At 34.4% G+C, this 20,661-nt stretch overlaps 1 protein-coding gene across 8 annotated transcripts in view; it reads right to left on the bottom strand.

The window, feature by feature from the left end:
• PMCA (plasma membrane calcium-transporting ATPase 3) overlaps nucleotides 1–20,661 on the bottom strand; it is a 131,040-nt gene that overhangs the window by 59,038 nt on the left and 51,341 nt on the right. For 7 of the 8 annotated variants that reach the window (XM_089710333.1, XM_089710332.1, XM_089710335.1 and 4 more), the window contains one exon: nucleotides 4,659–4,723. The gene's annotated coding sequence lies outside the window, so the exon portion shown is untranslated. Of the gene's footprint in view, nucleotides 1–4,658; nucleotides 4,724–10,752; nucleotides 11,001–20,661 lie in introns of those variants that run through there. The other variant, XM_089710334.1, reaches the window with a different exon arrangement.

Below are 20,661 nucleotides of genomic sequence, written 5' to 3' on the forward strand. Positions count from 1 at the left end.
TTTTACCAAAATCGGTTCATCCATTTATTTGATATAGGTATAAAAGTGGTAGATAATAAAAAAAGTGAATTTTGACTCAAGTGACATATGAAATGAAAGGGCATGACGTGTAAAGTATAATTAGACATATTATTTAATCAAAATCGGTTCATCCATTTACGTGTGCATCGGTTCATCCATTTACGTGTGTGCATCCATTTAAGTGTGCACAGGCGATTTTTCCGTAAGTATTACAGATAACAAAAAACTTTAAACTGATATCGAAAGTACTTAACCTAATGAGTAAAATGGCCGTAATAAATTTTTAAAAATAAATCGAGAAATATCAAAAAAATTATCTTTAAACCCTCCCATACATTAAGTATGAAATATGAATATCCCGTATACATTTAATATGAAAGATTTTAGCTTTCTTTTTTTTTGGGTTTTCTGCTTTAATTACTTCGCAAATTTGAAGTGGCATTTTCCTCGCTTTTTCCGGACATTTTCACGCATTTTCCGGATATTTTCCGGGGATTTTCCGAGCATTTTCCGGGCATTTTCCACGCTTTTTTCGGACATTTCCACGCATTTTCCGGATATTTTCCGGACATTTTCACGCATATACCGGATATTTTCCGGACTTTTTCACGCATTTTCCGGATATTTTCCGGGGATTTTCCGAGCATTTTCCGGGCATTTTCCACGTTTTTTCCGGACATTTCCACGCATTTTCCGGATATTTTCCCGACATTTCCCTGGCGTTTTCCGGTTATTTTCCGGGATTTTCCGGACATTTTCACGCATTTTCCGGATATTTTCCGGACATTTTCACGCATTTTCCGGATATTTTCCGGGGATTTTCCGAGCATTTTCCGGGCATTTCCCGGGGATTTTCCACGCATTTCCCAGGCATTTTCCGGGGATTTTCCAGGCATTTTCCGGATATTTTCCGGACATTTTCACGTATTTTCCGGATATTTTCACGCATTTTCCGGATATTTTCCGGGGATTTTCCGAGCATTTTCCGGGCATTTTCCAGGAATTTTCCAGGAATTTTCCACGCTTTTTCCGGACATTTCCACGCATTTTCCGGATATTTTCCAGACATTTCCCTTTCATTTTCCGGGAATTTCCCGGGCATTTTCCGGGGATTTTCCGAGAATTTCCCGGGGATTTTCCGGATGTTTCCCAGACATTTTCCGGACATTTCCCTGGCATTTTCCGGGGATTTTCCACGCATTTCCCAGGCATTTTCCGGACATTTCTCAGGCATTTTCCGGGAATTTTCCAGGCATTTTCCGGATATTTTCCGGATATTTTCCGGACATTTTCACGCATTTTCCGGATATTTTCGGAACATTTTCACGCATTTTCCGGATATTTTTCCGGGGATTTTCCGAGCATTTCCGGGGGATTTTCCAAACAGTTATTTTGTGTTATTATTTATTTTATTTCTTAACTGTAAAATAATCTGTGAAGTGAAGTCCCGTGTCCCCGTAGTGGGGTAGGGGGCAGATGCATTATTCATACATCTGTTTCACTGATCGATTTTTCTTTAAAATAATCTGTAAGTACTTATTATTTAGTTGTTTATGGTAGTACGTGTTTCAAGACGTGTTTACTCAATAATTGTGTGTTAAGTAGTAACTACTATGCAGTCACTATTCCACGCGGACGAAGTCGCGGGCACAGCTAGTATTTAATATTTTCGTAATGTAGGAAGAATAAGAAAGATTTATTTAAATTTATCTATAGTCCTACTAATATTATAAAGCTGAAGAGTTTATTTGTTTTTCTGAACGCGCTAATCTCAGGAACCACTGGACCGATTTGAAAAATTGTTTCGGTGTCAGATAGCCCATTTATCGAGGAAGGCTATAGGCTATCATCACGCTAAGACCAACAGGAGGTGAGCACTGCGGGTAAAACCGCGGAGCACAGCTAGTTTAAGATAATGTAATAACTAAAGTTTAATTTAATGATGACGTTGTAAAAGCAATTTCTACGATAAATAATAGTTGAATTCCAATAAGCCTGTCATGGTGTCATAGACCTGCCATATACGTCGCTGGGCGCACCATCAGTGTGCGGGGCACGCTTCTCGTGGAAGTTTCTAGATATATTGGCAAACGATGACGAGAATAAACTATAAGCTATTAGTTATATTGAGCAGCTGGAAAAATACCAATTACTTTTTGCAGCTTAGTTTTTATCATAAAATTAAACGATTGATTTCCCAGACGGAACTGCGAATTCGTCCTTGAAACCGGGAAAATCTTGGTGAAAACAGAAAAGAAAAATGATAAACTTTATTTGAATTATATTTTAATAAAATTTCTCCTATCTCATAAATATGTCAGCCTAAATGAAAATCTTTTCGATCTGTAGCATTACATTTTTTATCGTAAGAAAAACCGAATGAAACAAGTAGTCTACAATGCAAAAGTACCAGGGCAGCACGGTCAGCAAAGAGTTCGACAGCGGTCGATGTATTGAAGCGACAAATCCTTTGAGCAAGCCGATCATTGGCAAGATAACTGGCCTATTGTCAAACTTGGTTTCAACTTAGAAGGATTACGTTGGGTCCCAAAAGTTTTTTATAAGGGCCAAGCGAGCCGACCTCCGAGAGGCCTTGAAGATTGGGGTGTGATAATTGAAGGAAGTTGGGATAAATAGGTATTTTAGGATAATAAGAGGGTATTGTTCGGCGACAATGCGTAATTGGAATGTTTTATTTTGTTCCGCGTTTACCGGATTGCGAATTAAAATGTTGACACCAACACTGCTGGTGTCAAAATAAACTTGATTAGTTGACCCGTTTAATTAATCGATTAAGTTTTGATGTCATGAAACTATGAATTAACTAAGTTTGAAACACCAGTTCTTTGACGTTCATTAATTTAATAGTCCCAAACGTAAAAGTGAATAAATTCCCAAAAACTGTAATATCCAATCTACATAATTATAACAAAAAAAAAACAATTAACCATTTATAAAAATTATATCGAGTTATTGTGTGTACAAAATGGAATTTTTTAATTAAATTATGAAATGTATGTATAAGCTTTGTTTTAAATCCCACGTAGCTAGCACAATATACCCCGGGGGCTTACCCTGAATGTGGGAAAATAAAAAGCCAACCCTCCCGTGGGACAAACCTCTACATATTCATATGATAATTGGAAATTTGAGTTATGAAAGATAAACAAACCCGGATAGCTAAAGTCTAAAGAACATTTGTCTTGCAGTCTTGCTTCACTTTTATTACCTTTAGGAATACCATGGTAATGTTCGAAGAAAATTGAGGTAAAATTTATTTTTATCGGTTATTGTATAGGTACGTACGTTACGTTAGTGCGTTATTCATGTTAAATTTCTCGATTTACACGCTTTAGAAACACGATTTTTCTCGATTGTTCATCGATATTGGGCTATATAAATAACCTTTTGAAGGCAGATATGGCTCTATTAATGTAGTAAAAGTTAATCAAATCTGTTCAGCATTACAGAGAAGATACGAAAGACATACGGATAGATATTTATCCTTTAATATTAGAAATGAATTGAATAATAGTCTTGATGCTATTTCGTTTGTATCTACTACATATTTTAGTTAATACGTGAAGTTCATCGAACCTTCTAGAAAGTCACCGTACCGTGGCAGCCTTTCCTAATTTTTTCCCTCATCAATTATTAACCAAGATAGCTAAAAAAACGTCGAGTCAGACTTTATATTGGAAGGAAATATCGTATTTTTGATTGATTAAGATAAAAATTTAAACGTTAGCATAATACAAAATCGCTTCATACTTAAAACAATCATACATTTCGTTCGAAATCCTGCTATGGACTTTTAAAAAGCATTTAACTTTTTATTATATAAAAATTATACAAGTTCGTATATTTAACATTCACATCGCGGCCCACTAATGTACCTATTCGGACCACAAACGATGACAGCATTACGTAATACAAGGATGAACGCCCGGCTGTGCCTGTTTAATATTATGCTATGCGTACATTGTGTTACAGAAGCACTTATTTAACAAAAAAAATACCACACAAGGAAAAGGAAGGAAAAAATGTGTTAAAAATGGTATTTTAAGAAAATTAAATTGATTTATAGAAAAGAAGAAGCTGACTATTTAAGGGACGACTTGACATCGATTACCTACCTAGTATTTCAACAAAGATCTTTATTGGAATGAATGAAACAGTACATATACCTAGTACCTACTTACCTACATTTAGAAGACAACATACCGCTTTTCAATAATTAAACAAACGCTAAGACGTGGGTCTCACAATCCCACACCGAAACGTCCCATTTCCATCCCATTTCTATCCCATGTCATTGGTATGGGACCCACCGTACCGGCATCCTTCTACGTGCTACGCATTTACGTATATAACAATTGAATTCCAAGACCATTCTTTAACTTGTGTTACCTACGTATGTCACACGAAAAATATTTAACGCGTTTTAAAAATAAAGACTCGGTACCATTTGGAGAAAAATGCGCGTCTTAGATTTTTCTGGTTAAAGCATTTTTCAATAATTTTATAAGTTATCTAAACGTAGTATTACGATTCAAAAGTGCTTCTTTAAGTTGAAGTTAAAATGAGCCTAAAAATAACACTAAATGTAAAACGGCTGCGCCAGTAATGATACATACCACGAGTGCGTAGCGCACCCGTCTTTCCGCCGAGGCGTATGGCTCCCTATTATGCAGGTGGCGACCTGTAACAAGACAAACATAATTTAATTATTATCTAAAAACAAAAAAAAATCACCAAGTCACGTTGCATCGAACTTAAGTTAATTCAATTTCAACATTTCATCTAAGTATATTATTGTTCGAAGTATATCAAAATTAATAAACCATGTAATTAGTTATCAGTTAACGACGAAGCTCAATACATTGAAAACTCCCCAAGGACAATAGTATACTTAACCCTAACTACGAGTTCGACCTCAGAAACCATCCATCACGGCACCCCTAAACCGCCAAAGTATAACCTAACAGTTCAATATCGGTTAGTACTGTGTTGAGGTAGGATACAACACTATAGCGATAAGCGAAGGCGGAAGCGGAGCGGTGAAAACTTGATTTCGAACCCGATAAATACTTACTATATAGAGAATATGTTGAAGTTTATTACTATCAATGTTGTAATGTAAATTTATTTATAACAATTATAGCATTAAAGCTATATGGAATTTATAAAGCGTCACAGAGTGACATCACTGTGCGTGCTGCGTTATCACACAGAGTTCCGTTCACGCTATCTTTTTCTCAATTTATATAAATTAAAAATAATATATCATGATAATAGAATAGTATTACTAGCGCTGCTCCCATTGAGTCATATCTACTAGTACATAATAGCGTGTGTAGTACTATTTACTATCGTCACAGGTAGCTGTTAAGCCAATGTGTTACGTCATTCACGTGGTTAACGTATTTAAAGGCAAGAGTCACATGTGGCTAATGTGTAGCCATTTAACTTCCTGCTAGATAGAATAACATTTATTCCAAGGACATAATTACAACTAAAAGTGAACATAAAAAAGGAAATTATATGTTATATCGTAGGTTTTCGCTATCGCTTCGCTCGTCACTAGAACCGCGTCAGAACAAAAGGCCCGCCAGTACAAATAGTCAATTAGGGAGCCGTCTGAGATGGGGCAAATATTTGCATTGGACTGAATGCCAAGTTTGGCCCAGAAACAATAAATTCGTCGCATTTGTCTTTCATAGCTGCAAGTGTGGACTAGTTTTTATTAAATTTTTGAATTTATAGATTTTTTTTACCTAGAGGTAGGTATATAAATTGAATATTAATAAAAAATACAAGTTTTATTCTAAAAAATCAAGATAAACTGATTATATTTCTACTAAATAGGTAATCATAAAATATGAAAAAGCCGACATCATATAATATCAAGTTCTTCTACCTGTATATAAAATAACATAAAAACAAAAGTTCCACAAATCCCTACTACAAGCCGGCAAGATAGTTCTAGTTGCAACTAAAAGCGCATTCAAGGCTTCATACAGTTCCTACGCAATATCTACGTGTACCTCATCTATGACGTGACATCACAACTTCCGTAGAAAAAATTCCGATAGTAAAGCTTGTGACGAAGTTCAACTCGCGTCGGTGGAACAGTAAATAATCGTAAACCTCTAACTATAAAGTAAATTTATCTATGCTGCATAAAAATAAATGACAAGAAACATACATTCGAAAAAAAATGTGATGAAAATTTTAATATTTAAACCTGATTATCAAGATTGATCTACTAGATAAAATAAAATAATATTATAGCAATAAAACGATTTTGTAATACCTACCCCTATCACCTACGTGAAATCTTAACGTTGAATGATTACGCAACGTTATCTATAGTGCCTTAATATTGAAGCCTGAAGCTACTTACTATGATATTTTACTGGTAAAAATCGTAAAATAATTTTAGTTAATCAACTTAATTCACCACTCTAAATCCCACTAATAGTGTCAATTCATAGTTATAAAAAAAACTAGTGAAAATAGAAAATACCTACCTAGTTCGATTGCACGCTAGCACACATTCGAGATACAAATTACAATACGTCGAAAATAATTACGTTTTAAATAATTACGTTTGAAGACGTTTTAATTAATTAAATATGACTTAAAACCTAGTGCTTATCCGTACACTGCACACACTCGCACCACACGACTCCTCACTACTTTTTGATTCCAATCAGTGCTACCTTCATTTACAAAGTTATCAAGATAAAAATTCGTGACAACAATAAATATAATTCAAGTGACATTGAATTTAATACAAATTAAACACAAATAAGACGATTTTTATCAATGTTTAAATTCAACTATTTGTTCAAATATCACATAAAAGTATGTTAGGATTTTCGAGAATTAAGCACTGCGGGTTTCAGTTTTATTATTATATTTTTTTTATCAGCCGAGAGATAATTTTTGGTTATGTAATGATATGAGTTACGTAACGTTGTCGCCTGAAACTTCAGATATAAAAGTTCATCAGTGTGCAGGTGTCACATATACTTTTTACAAAGTAGCTATAACGTCATCAAAACATCATGCACACATATCAACATACATACTTTTTTATGAACAACTAGCGGTCCGCCCCGGCTTCGCCCGTGGTACATATTTACGTTTTCTCTACATAAAAACCATCCTCGTACTTCAAGAAATATAATAAAAAAAGAATTATCGAAATCGGTTCAGCCGTTCTCGAGTTATGCGCTTACCAACACATTTTGCGATTCATTTTTATATATAAGAAGAAGAAGATAGGTACTAAGTATCTACTATTAATGAAATCTATTTAACATCCTGATTACAATATGACCAACTTAATACATACAAATCCCAAAAAATTGTCCATCACTTTTGAAACAAACTGTACATAGCTTTATAATAATTATGCGTAATGGAGTAAAAACATGACGTCACACTATTTTCCGCACCACAATAATTATTCATTATTTAATTATCTTTACGTGCAAGCTATATTTATCGTTACTGGGATGTGATTCACACAACTATTATTCCCTGGTACCTAATGCTGATTTCACTGTTCCCAACGTGTCATTTAAAAATACACACATTGTAATAATTTTCAGCGATCGGTCCAGGTCTTTTGCTGATAATTTTTTGTTTTCGCACGTTTCGCACATTTATTCTTATATGTGTTCAAAATTTAGTAAGTTTTTAAATTCAACACTTTTAAAATATAGTAGATAATATTTAACTTTATTTCATCCACGACAAAAATAACCAAAACGTTTATTGAGTGCTTAAAATATCTACAATAATTTATAGCAATTGAAATTGCAATTTCTAAAGTAAACGTAAAACCTATTAAACCTATATGTATTACAAATTTACAACCTATATAGTAAAGTAAGATACAAATTACGATTGGTCCAACAATCAACATTCTACGCAAGTACTTGTCAAAAATTTAACAATAGACCATAGGTACACATATGCAACGATAACACGTAAATCTCGTAAAATTATCACTGAAACCACAGCTTACAGAATTATCATACAATAATGCAGTTCATCAAATTATCATTTTAATGGGGACTGATTTTGTGGGCGTTCAACATCGCTTCCGCGACGCACGCCGCGCCGCAATCTGGCGCCCAAGACTCGATTGTAGTTAATTTTCACTATATACTTGTTATTATATTAATCGTATTATCGTTAACGTAGTAATGTATTCAATGTTTAAGTATGTGTGTGAATTATATTAATAATTTTAGTTCTTCCACTAATCATGATTGTTCGAATTTGGCATGTAGAAAGATTGACCTACTTAAAATATAAAATACGGGATTATTCTTTGCATGAAGTACTATTTGCATTTTTTTTTCTTTTATATCAAAGAGCGTGTGTTTTGTATATTATATTATGTTACTTGATAATGAGTTTCATATTTCTGTTGTTTTTAATAACGTCAGATGAATTTAAACAAGTAAGTAAAATATATGTTTTGAAACAATACTGTCCCGAAAAGGCGAAACTATAAGTATGACTAAATTAATATGTAGCATAGATAGGTTAGGTACCTATATATTCTGAAAGAACTTTAAAGTATTTTTTTAGCACGTACCTCATTCAATTGATTTGAATTAATCAACGAAACCAATATGTATATAAAAAATTACCAATTTAAATGCTTAATATATTCAACGGTTCGATATGTTCATTATAATTACAAAATTACTATTAAACAGTAAACAGATAGAACAGTAAAACGGAACGTCAGTTTTCAGCCCTATCCACACTATAACCAGTGGGAGTCGGAATTAACCAGATGTTTTACGAGCCATGCATTAGAAGCCTTAGCTCACTGCTGCGTGACCTAATCAGTTTATACGATCTATACTTTGTAAGGAGAACTTGGTTGTATATTACTACTAAACAGCTGGCCCGATTATGATGATACTGATGATTTAGGAAATATATTTTAAGAAGGTGGTACCTAGTGGTATTTTCATCGAAGCATCTCTTAATTTCTTTTATAAAACTATTATAGGTACTTAATGAAGAATGAATTCGTACCCAAATTCAAGTGAACGAATTCCATCTCATTTCATGTAAAAGGAAAGAGAGAGACAGAAAATTTACTATCTAGGTTACGTTGGGTACCTACTACGGACTTCACAATTAAGAAACACACCCTTATATTAGCACTGAAGGTTTGCAAATTTAGCACAAAATACTTTTGTTAGTGGACTAAAATTTCCCTGCAAGAAAGTTATGTTTAAAATCATATTATATACTTACTACTGAAATTCACATGCATATAAACAATTTAAAATGAACAACAGTAAAAAAGGACTGTTTACAAAAAATAATAATCAGAAACATGGCTCGATAATAGAGAATTACGTAATCGTACGCTACGCTATCGACTGAACCCGAGTAACTGGAAAACTAACCTAACGTTCAACTCGTATAAAATGCATGTACAATATATGAGTAAATAATAAGATGGTTAAACAAGGCACGGCCAGATTATTGATGGGTAACCTCTTGAATAAACTGTTAATAAAAATAACAAAACTATACCAATGAAAATAATTACTTAATTTTTAAATCAAATAACTACGAAGCGATTGAATACTCACAAACCGCAATTCCATCAAGTAATTCAAAGCATTACTGTTACACAAGCAAGGTATGCTAATCTCATTAATGCACCACAACACTACACAACAATACACTTCATATATACGATGCACATTATCTGAAAGCGGAAACTCGTATCAAACTGAATTAAAATATCGGCGGCGTTACGCAACCGGCACATGGCAACTCAGCTATTTATGAAATAAGCCGATACTTGATCAATGTTGCCAGCCTTCGAGACCATCTATAATGTGCCGACAAAAGGTTTGCGCACCGCTTTCTTCAATGGTTGCATAAAGGCGAACCTTTTCGAATACTCAAGTTGAAACTTCACACGACGAAATTCCACTGACCTACCACTACATTTTAACAACCCCGAATTATCAAACACGAATCCGGCTAGTCGGTTACGATTCCAATATAAAACGTATTGTCGTACACATTTATGGAACAACATACAGTAATCAATACTCGATGGAAAAGTATCGAGTTGAGGCTTTCAGAGCGAGCAGGCCGTATTCGATTACTGTGACCTTACTTCTTGAGTAGAATCGATGCTGTGTCGAATTCGGGGTGAGTCAGCCTGCCTCTCTTGGCGCGATGTATAATTATTTCGCGTCTAGACAACTGGCGACGACCCGGCGCCGTCTATGGTAATATAATGATGCTGCAGTGACATTTCTGCCATGGCAATTTGTAACTAGGACGGCGATGCCGCATTTTTGGGCCAAAAACCTAGATCAGACCGACACACCCTATAAAGACTGAATATTTATGAGTCGACGTTACTACTACGTTTGCTCGTGACACCCAACTGCTGTTACGTGATGATGAACCCACTAGCGTACTACGCCGACACTCATAAATGGCTATAACTAATTATGATTAACTAATTCATTTTCAACGGCTCAACTTTAATAAGTAGGCAATTAAAACCGTCACAGCACAACAATTTCCAAGTAAAGCGAACATAAAAGAACACTCGTACTCATAATTGAACCGAAAAGGTTGGTTATCCAGCTCACACGTCGGCTCGGAGAGCACTCGGGGGTCTTTAGCAAAATTTCGTTTGAAGCGATGTTGGCATACCTGAAGATGCGTCGAGTGCAGGGGAAGAGAGAGGACGGAAAACGAGTGGCGTTCCGCGGGCCGTCCCTTATCTCCATATCACTCCACATGCACACATGATCGTCCACTAGAGCGCCGCGTACATCGCTCTCGGTCGCTATCCGTTCACGCGACTAATTTGTCACCTAATTCGTCAGACACTTGAGTCATAATTGCTTGTGAATTTTCGCGCGGCTCCAGGGGGTCACACATATTATGAAATAGTAACGGGGACACGTGCTATCGGCAGAGAGGGACGGATTCACTGAACGTCCTTGGCGAGAGGGGGCAGGGGGCGCCTGCGGCATCAGACGTTTCAATCATCCCTCGCGCGAGCGAGAGGCGGCGCGGCGGCGGGCGGCAGCCGGAGCGAGACGCGCGATGCCGTGCTATTGACCGGCGCGCAGACCACGCCCACCCGGGCGAGAGGGGCGCTCTGATGCTCCAAGTGAAAATCGAACGTCGGCCCGGGCAGACGCGGTTCAGCATCTGCATCAAGGTTACCGTCGAATTATCCCGCACTTCCTGCATTTCCGCTCACGAGTAACGGCCTAATCCCATCGCGAACAATCGATGGGTCTTCGATAGCATCGTAGGGCAGACGTCATCGCGGCACGCGACCCCAGCGTATACTTGCGTACCGTACGGACGTAATCCTTTACTGTCGCGTCAAAAGTTTTAACCGGCCGGATCTTTCAGCTTTAGTTATAGTTCATTGAAAACCTTTAACACTCGACGTAGTTTGAAAGGCGACACCGTGTGGGCTAGTAACCTTCGGTGAGCATTACGCAACCGACCTACCTTTCTGCAATTGAATCCGAGTGTGCATGTTCTTCAAACTGTTTTCCTCTTGCAATTATTTATAGAAGAACATTCGATATTTCCCTTAATTAAGAGTTTAAAGCCAGAAATCTCCCCGAGACGATTACAATGAATCAAAAGACTTCCGAGATTCGGTTCCAATACTCCAGAATTCAAACCTTCCATTTCGCTTTGATATTTCGAGCTATAAAATATATTAAACATTATTTTCAGTCCATTTAAAGTTGCTGCAGCGATTTAATCTGCCGAAAGCGAGCCTCGGCCTGTATCTTTGCTCCTAATCGCGTCTGAAAATGATACGCCTCTGCTAAAAGATACGGGGATCGTAAAAGAAATGACGCTTCTCAATTTTCATTTCTTTTGTACACAGGAATATCCGAAAATATGAGCAACATGGGTATTGAAATGTTTTTGTTGAATTACAATATCGCAAGAAGCGAGCCTCGGCAATGCTTAAATAATGAACTTGCCCTTTTCTCCGAGTATTTTTGCGAGGCCTAAATCAATAAAGTACATAATTTTTTCATTTACAGGATTTGTTCATTTTTCAAATAGCTAGAATAAGGAATTGGTGTAAATGTTAAGATATTCCATGAATGTGATTCATATTAATTATAGTTTTAGATATTATTTTTTCAGGTATTAAATTCTGCGATTTATTAAATGGTACATATTTATCAGCTAAATTTCCAAGGTGGTTCCAATTGCAATGGCAAAACCATATTATAATCAAATATAAAAATATTTAGCTTTATTCTTCACAAGTTATAGGTACATTTTGCCGTAAATGGTAGCTATTTATTATGATTTTTTGTTTAAAATGTTACGTAACAATAGCACGTTCGTGTAGTTAATAGCCAAGTTACAAAGTGAAATAAATGAGTCATGAGAGATTGGCAGCTTCGACAATATTATGTTTAATATTATTCCCAAAACTAGTAAATTTCTGTTTTAAATTGGGTTGAACTGTAGATGTTGAATTCTATGAAACATTGAAATAATTCAATGTTTTACAAGAACTCTTTTGATATTGTAATGTTCTAGAATCATTGGGTTTGTAATTTGTTGCTACTTCCAATAACTTTGCATTCGCTATCTTCCATTTAAATAGCTCGTTATCGTCTTTTACTTATTATTTTGCAAGTTTATATATTTGTGCCTATACTCAATAATTATTTTAACTACCTACTATTTAATACTTTGCACAAAAAGTTTAAACAGTTAAAATATATTTTACATGAATAAATATATTTTAACTGTTTAAATTAACAAATATTTTACAACACAAAAGCAATTCTCTGATATTAGTGCCTACGACAAATTTTCCTCCTTTAAATACTATATCAAATTAAAACAGGATAAGCCAACATTTCAACCAGACCACACACAATTTATCAACACTAAATTCATTCAAACGAACAGCATATTTTGCACTTGTATTGAACCAAGGAAAATCACCAATTTCGTAAGTAATACGAAACGTGTCTACCCTCTGAAAATATTCACCACCTTGACCTGAAGATAATTAAGTGTTTTCGCTATCTTTCGCCTCACTAATTACGACATGTCTGGAAAAATATTTTAGCACAACAGCTAAGAGTTCAGGGATTATTAGTGTAAGTATAAATAATCTGATGAAAATAGTTTCACTGTTACGTTTTTGCTTTTAAGAAGAAATAAAATTATCTCATTCTCGAAATCAAATTAAAGTAACAATCGAATAACCTATTGTTATTGAATAAAGTCCAATTAATAGAACATTTTCTATTATTTATCGAGACATCTATTTATGTAACAGGAAAAATATATTTTTAAGTTGTTCTAATACAATAAATAAATACTCAGTTCTAAAATAAGAATACTCGTACCCTCAAAACTAGGTCACAATATTTTTTGTAGTTCACAGAGAAATCTAGCAGGCATTACAAGCTGTTTGAAGGATCCACGTGCACAAGAATTGCTCGTGGAACTTAAGTATAAGAAGTCGAAGTAACTACATATTTATTTTTAGATATAATTCAAGTCTAGAGATGAGATTTCTTCAGGCAACCTTAGTATAGTCGGGGTTGAAAACATTCCTCATGCAGTCATTCACTCGAAAGCACAACTCTCATTGAAAGTTTTTCTTGATAATATTTTATAAAAACTTCAAAGTTCACCAAGACTTTTAATTAGTTGTTCTATAAAATCAGTATTAAAATTTGCATCTAAAATCCGATGCAGGGGACAGGGGTAAACCACGATGTCTTAAAGCAGTATTACTTCCAGTGTGGGAAAGAGATAGCGCTACAGCTCTGTTATTTTTCCTGGAAATAAGACTATAAGGAATCACCTAAAACCCTCTGGAGTCATCTTCGCACAATAGGCAGAGTGTTTTTCCTTTTCCTTTCCATGTCGTTCAGAATCCGTATTTTAAAATTGTTATTTCATTTGCAATTATCAAAATTAAAAATTCTGTCTATACAAAGCATCACATAGAGGGTGCATCAAAATGCTCCACATATAATTCCATAATCTTCGCGTTAGTAAATTCTAAATACTTGTGCGTGATGTGTAAACTTGGCACCAGCCCTGATTGCTAGAACATCGAGATATTGATTATTCCACCGTTACATTCCTATCCTTGACAGAGGAAATTTCGACAGTGCACACGTAACACTCGATTTTGTTGATGTAAGACTTGAAATACTACCAACATTTACGGTGATTAAATAATATACATTGATTGGAAGATAAATTGAAATTTTGTTTTGCAACTTGAAAATAACCTCCTTTAAAAAAAGTCTTCTTGTTCTTCTCTTCCTGAATTACAAAAGCTTTCTAGTTCCAAAATTATATAGATGGCCCGCCGAAGCAACAAAAAACAATGAAGTACCTACCTATTCTCAGACTCACAACTTAGAAATAATTGTAAAAATAAATCTTAAAACGATTTATTAGTTTCCTAAATCCAACTGCTTCTACCGTATCGTCAGAAAATGCAATACAAGTCATTTATGTACTACAAATCCATACAATTTGTAATACATTTATTCCGCTTGCCAGATACAGTTAATTTTCTTAGTGCTACACTATCCGCAAATGCCGAACACCATTTACAATGAAATGGGCAACTATCGAAACAATTCCGTGAAATACGGGACGTACAAATGCTTTTAAAGTATGTAACCTTGCATTTATAAATAATAAAGAATAAATAAATAAATCTTTATTTGCCAAAAACATTAACTTTTTTCGATGTAAAATAATGTTATTTTCAATGCTGTGTTTTTTATTCTTAAATATAACAACCAGGAAAAAATTTCGATAAAAACATAAAATATTTGGTAAAATAATAATACCTCGGATAATTATATTATTTGAAGTCATTGAAATAACTATATTTATACAACATTTTTCACCTGAATAGAAACCACAATCCTAAAAAAGAATAACTAACTACTGCGTTTGTCAGGTTTATTCACCGATTGGTTCGTGTACAGAACACAGTAAATTTCAGTACAGTTAAGAAAAAATATTCACTGAAAATAAAAGATCAAAAGAAGCAGCACTGGTACAGGCGAATAAATCACAAAAACAATACATAAAAAGTTAAAAAGGGTCATCCATAAAATAAGGAACTGAGCATTGTGTATTTTGGACAAAATAACAAAGCGGGAGATAGCCGTAAAGTTAATTTTAAAAGTTACCGTCTTCGTTGGCCATGCATTGCTTTTGTTGAAATAATTATTCGCTTGTTCCAACTTAATAAGGCCAAGTTGACCCAGTTGAGGGGCGGTTTGAAAATATTTACATTAATTAATTACTGCTTATGTATTTAAGGGGTGATTAACGATGCCCTTCGGCGCGATTTCGTAACGTCAGAACAAATATGGCGGACGGTACTGAGCAGGTAAATGTTCAATTCAATGGCGATTGCTCGTGAATATTTTTGATATGACATCATGGTCCGGGAGCCAGCAGCAGATTTTATGACCAAGTTCCTCTCAAGCGGTAATTAGTAAAATGCATCAAAGTATAGTATTATGAAGCCTCGTGAACGTCAGCTGGAGCTCGGTTGGGGGGAAGAGCGGTTGTAGCCTCCCGTATCAGCTGACGGTTTTTCCACCAAGATACAGCCAGCTGACATATATATTTATCCACAGTTACATATAAGCTATCATCAGGTAAATTTTTGTTTGAGAGGAAATAACGGAAAATAAATTTTTCTTTAAATTTAACTTTCATGTTCGAGACACCAGCTGACGTATAATACACCATGTTGTAACCAGCTGACTATTTTTTTTCGTTGAGATATTGGGTTAGCTACAATTTGACAAATTTTTAGCTGAGAGGAAATGAATGAATGAATGTATTTTTTTTCCTATGTGCGTGGGAGGCTACAACCGCTCACCCCCCCAACCGAGCGCCAGCTGACGTTCACGAGGCTTTATAATACTATACTCTCATGCGTCTGACGAATTATCTCTTGAGAGGAAATAGTTAACCAAATTTGCACCTGGCTCCCTAACCATCATGGAACGTTGACATTTTTCGTGCTATGTAGTTCAGGTTTGAATATCAACAAGTAAAATAATTTTATACTAATATTGATATTCATAATTTGCTAACATGTAGGTACATTCTTTTTGCTACCACTCAGTTGACTTCACCTCCAAACCTACCAAGCGAACTAATCAAATTTCGAGCGATACCGTCCTATTTATTTAATGTGCTGCCACATTGTACATGACTAAAGGTCTGAAAAATTGGGTGATTCATTTGCGACCCCCATTCCGCGGCTGTAATTAATCCACGAGTCGGTGTGGAGAGATCATTCATCATGCACTGAAAGGGACATTTATTGCCCGTGTTTCAGATAACATTGACGAGTTTGAGATTTTTTAAATACCCTACTTTTTGGGTGTCAGAAATAATTGGTGTTATTTTTGAAACGAAATAGTAAATTGGAGATTGTAATTGAAAATATCTTAACCTATAGGTAGGTACTAAGCACAATTAAAATTTAAACATTAACTACCTATTAGATATAATCACATAAGTCATAAATCATCATTGCATATTACCTAGACAACAAGACTGTTTCAAAATCGCATGTTTAAATTTAAAAATCAAAATAATAAACATCCAGAATACATAGGGTAAATGGTTAAAAGTAGCCTTCATTAATTCTCGAATTAGCTCACAAATTATTTCGAGTCATAAATTAAAGAGCAATTAATAACAATTCATATCGGCCTTGCTCCATAAATTACAAATATTTATCATAGCATCATAATAAATTGTAACATCCGGGAATTGCCCCGCCGCGTCCAGCAGTTTGGGCCTGATTACGTTCTTACGGGTTATTCTTTAGGAAAGCAGAGAATGTGAATTAAATTGTAATATATTTATTTTAATCTAAAAGGACTATATTTAAAAAACAAAAGTACGTAGTTCACAACGACATTTCGATAGTTATAAGTTATTTCATCATCATCGTCGCATTGTTATATTTGTATGTGTATTCACACATACAAACAAACAAACTTAGGCAAATGAACTCTCTGAAATTTTATGCTATTGTTTAAAAATGACAATTATTTTTAGCCCGTAAATTACAAATATTTTTACTTTTTAGCATACGATAATAGTTCAATTTACGCTCCATAGCGCAGTTCTTAAATGGGAATGCTAGGCGCGTTCCACCAAATTGGTCAAAATTGCTTTGTTCCTTTACGTAGTGGGTAAGTACTTACTACCTCATAGTTTAGGATGTGACGTCTATAACCCATCTCGTACGTAACGTATTCAAGAAAACTATAGCCACATAGGGAAGCAGCTTCATTATAACCGTGATAAGTTAAATAACCTATATTACGATTCTACTGTAATGTGTCATTAAAATAAAAATATTAAATAATAATACGTCCTACGGTTTGGATTATGGCTTCAGTCACCACTATTCGAAAAAACCTTTCATTTTGGGTTTCATAAAATTTTTATGTAATTGATTGTATCGTTTCCATAGCTCTACTTCGATATGGACTAGATAATACCTACTCAATAATTATTCAAGCACATTATTATGTCAGCCAAATAAAAAATCTAATCATCATAGGACAATAAATCAAGGAGTACTTAACTAGTCATCTCCAGCAACACTGTACTTCTGAATAACAATGTTATCGCGGCATTTAATCGTTGACAAGGTCTCATACAGAATCTAACTATTAAATATTTACCTACCTACGACACTGAGGTTAACCCTATATTTACATAATTCAGATTTTATTCCACCGTATCGATGGAAACCCGTGCCACAAACATAGCCCTCGCAGGGCGATGACCTGACAAAAATTGGCAAAAGATCTCTTTGATAAAAAGAGCACTTATATTATCTTGAAGCGGCTGAAAAGCTGAAAGCGCTGATAAGGTATGTATAAATTTAGCAAGAAGCACTCTATAAAAGTGACAGAGCATGTTCTTGTAAACTAAATCTATCGAACATTCTATTCAAGGGTATTTTGTTAGACTTATCGTATAGGAGCTACCAACGTTGACAAGTGAGAATTTTAGTATAGTTGGTTTTTTGATATATTGTTCCTCTAGCTATTTCGGTTAGAGTCCGCGCAGTCTGGCTGGCCGGAGTGGTTGCGTTCAGTAGTGCGCATCTTATCTGCACAGGAAATTATCCTTAATTTAAAGTCATTTTTTAACGCGTAATTTTTAAACTTTTGCCTTTAGATAGATCCATCAATCATATTTTTTTTATTGCAAGACGTTTTTTTCGTTGTTAAATAGGTGCCAGACGCAATTTTTAATTTCGTTTTTATAAAAAATTCAAATTATTTTAGAATGTCTGTAAATTTCATATTATGTTCTTCAAACATAATATAATCTAAAATTAATTAGCCAGACGCTAATTCGATTGTTAAGTATTAAATATGTACAAATAAAAACGTAGTGAAAGTAGGTAAGTATAACAATTTGATGATTGTGTATATGGAGAGATAGTTTAAAGTGCAAGACAGATAGAAAGGGTCGGCCGCGAAAATTAAATAACAATAAACAATAACTTTTTTTTTTTCGAAAATATAAGATGCATAGAAATTGAATTGTTCCTACTCTAGGATTCCCTGTGTTGTGGGAATAAGTACCTTCCATTGGTACATTTTATTCCTTAGGTTAAAAATAAACTATTAGGGTACATCAACAATCTTCTATACAAAACAATTTTTTTTATTACTCAACTAGCGACCCGCCCTGGCTTCGCACAGATGCGATGCTGATACTAAAATATATATACCTATATAAATCTCGTGTCACAATGTTTGTCCTCAATGGACTCCTAAACCATTTAACCGATTATAATAAAATTCGCACACCATGTGCAGTTCGATCCAACTTGAGAGATAGGATAGTTTAAACATGTAGGTACCACGGGTGAAGCCGGGGCGGACCGCTAGTATACTAGCTATATAAATTCATGCTAACTAGGGGAGACCGAGGGGAGTTGAAACAATTTTCACGTTTTGTTTAATATAACTTATACTATTATCAGAAATCTTATGGTACTGGTATCAATCGATAGGTTATTCTATACACTTGCGAATGGTTAGCATAAATAAACGGTAAGCGTTGAAAATGGTGGTGAAAAATTGACTTAATCGTAACAAGTCAACTTGTTTCAATTCCCCTCATACCGAGGTAAGATGAAACAGAGGTCGAGGAGAGTTGAAACATAATGATTCTGGGGAGTAATAGGAGCTGCAAAATAAAAATGATGATTGAATTCAAAGGTTTTAATTAAAACTTATAATTTCAAGTAATCAACGACCTTTATAAGTAATATTTTAATAACATATCAGTCAAGAAGGTCTAATACAAATAATAAACACCTAAACTACTAAAAATTAACATGCGTAACATCAATTATAATCAGTCGAATCAACAAAATGTTTTACATTTTTATAAAACTAAATCTTTTACATAAAATAGTTAATAATCTGTCGTTTTTAAAGTATAACAATCAGTACCTACTACCTACTATAAACTATATAAGGAACAATAATTTAAAAAATGTCAAAGACAAAGTAGACGATTCGGCTTAGACGATAACATAAATAATTCTGACAGTGAGAGGGAAGATGATGATGATGATGGTTATGAAGATGGCTTTTTAAATTTAACAATGTAATTGTTTAACCTTCATTGATATAGTTTTTATTCCATTCTTTTTAATGTATGGTAACTTTAATTTATTTTTCACTTTTATGTTTTTTTTTTCATTTTAACTTTTTAATTTATAAGAACAAGTGTAAATAATATTGTATTCTTGCAATTATTTCCTGTCGCATAATTAAAATACACTAGCTGATGAGCTGCATGCTTCATTACTTTTTTTTATTTATACTCATTTTTTAATACTTAACAATCGAATTAGCGTCTGGCTAATTAATTTTAGATTATATTATGTTTGAAGAACATAATATGAAATTTACAGACATTCTAAAATAATTTGAATTTTTTATAAAAACGAAATTAAAAATTGCGTCTGGCACCTATTTAACAACGAAAAAAACGTCTTGCAATAAAAAAATTATGATTGATGGATCTATCTAAAGGCAAAAGTTTAAAAATTACGCGTTAAAAAATGACTTTAAATTAAGGATAATTTCCTGTGCAGATAAGATGCGCACTACTGAACGCAACCACTCCGGCCAGCCAGACTGCGCGGACTCTAACCGAAATAGCTAGAGGAACAATATATCAAAAAACCAGCTATACTAAAATGACTTCTTTTTCAACGTTAATAGCTCCCGTACCATTAGGATATTTCTGTTACCCTATAGAGAGATTATCACTCAATTAGCAAATACTAAAAACGAAATATCATTTACTGTTTCTGCATATAACAATAAAAACTATTTAGCACTACATAACAAAATTCATAATATAACAATATCTATTGAACCTTTTATCACTTACAAAGCGATACAATAAACACGTCTATCATAATTTTTGAGCAGTGGACCTAAGCTTAACATTTGCTGGAATGTAGGCACGAATGCCATTCTAGTTAGGACA

The sequence above is a fragment of the Colias philodice genome, chromosome 24 (assembly GCF_061535455.1).
Source record: "Colias philodice isolate Cphi_HAF_F1 chromosome 24, ilColPhil1 Martin Lab GWU primary, whole genome shotgun sequence".
In the NCBI taxonomy this organism is placed as follows: Eukaryota; Metazoa; Arthropoda; class Insecta; order Lepidoptera; family Pieridae; genus Colias; species Colias philodice.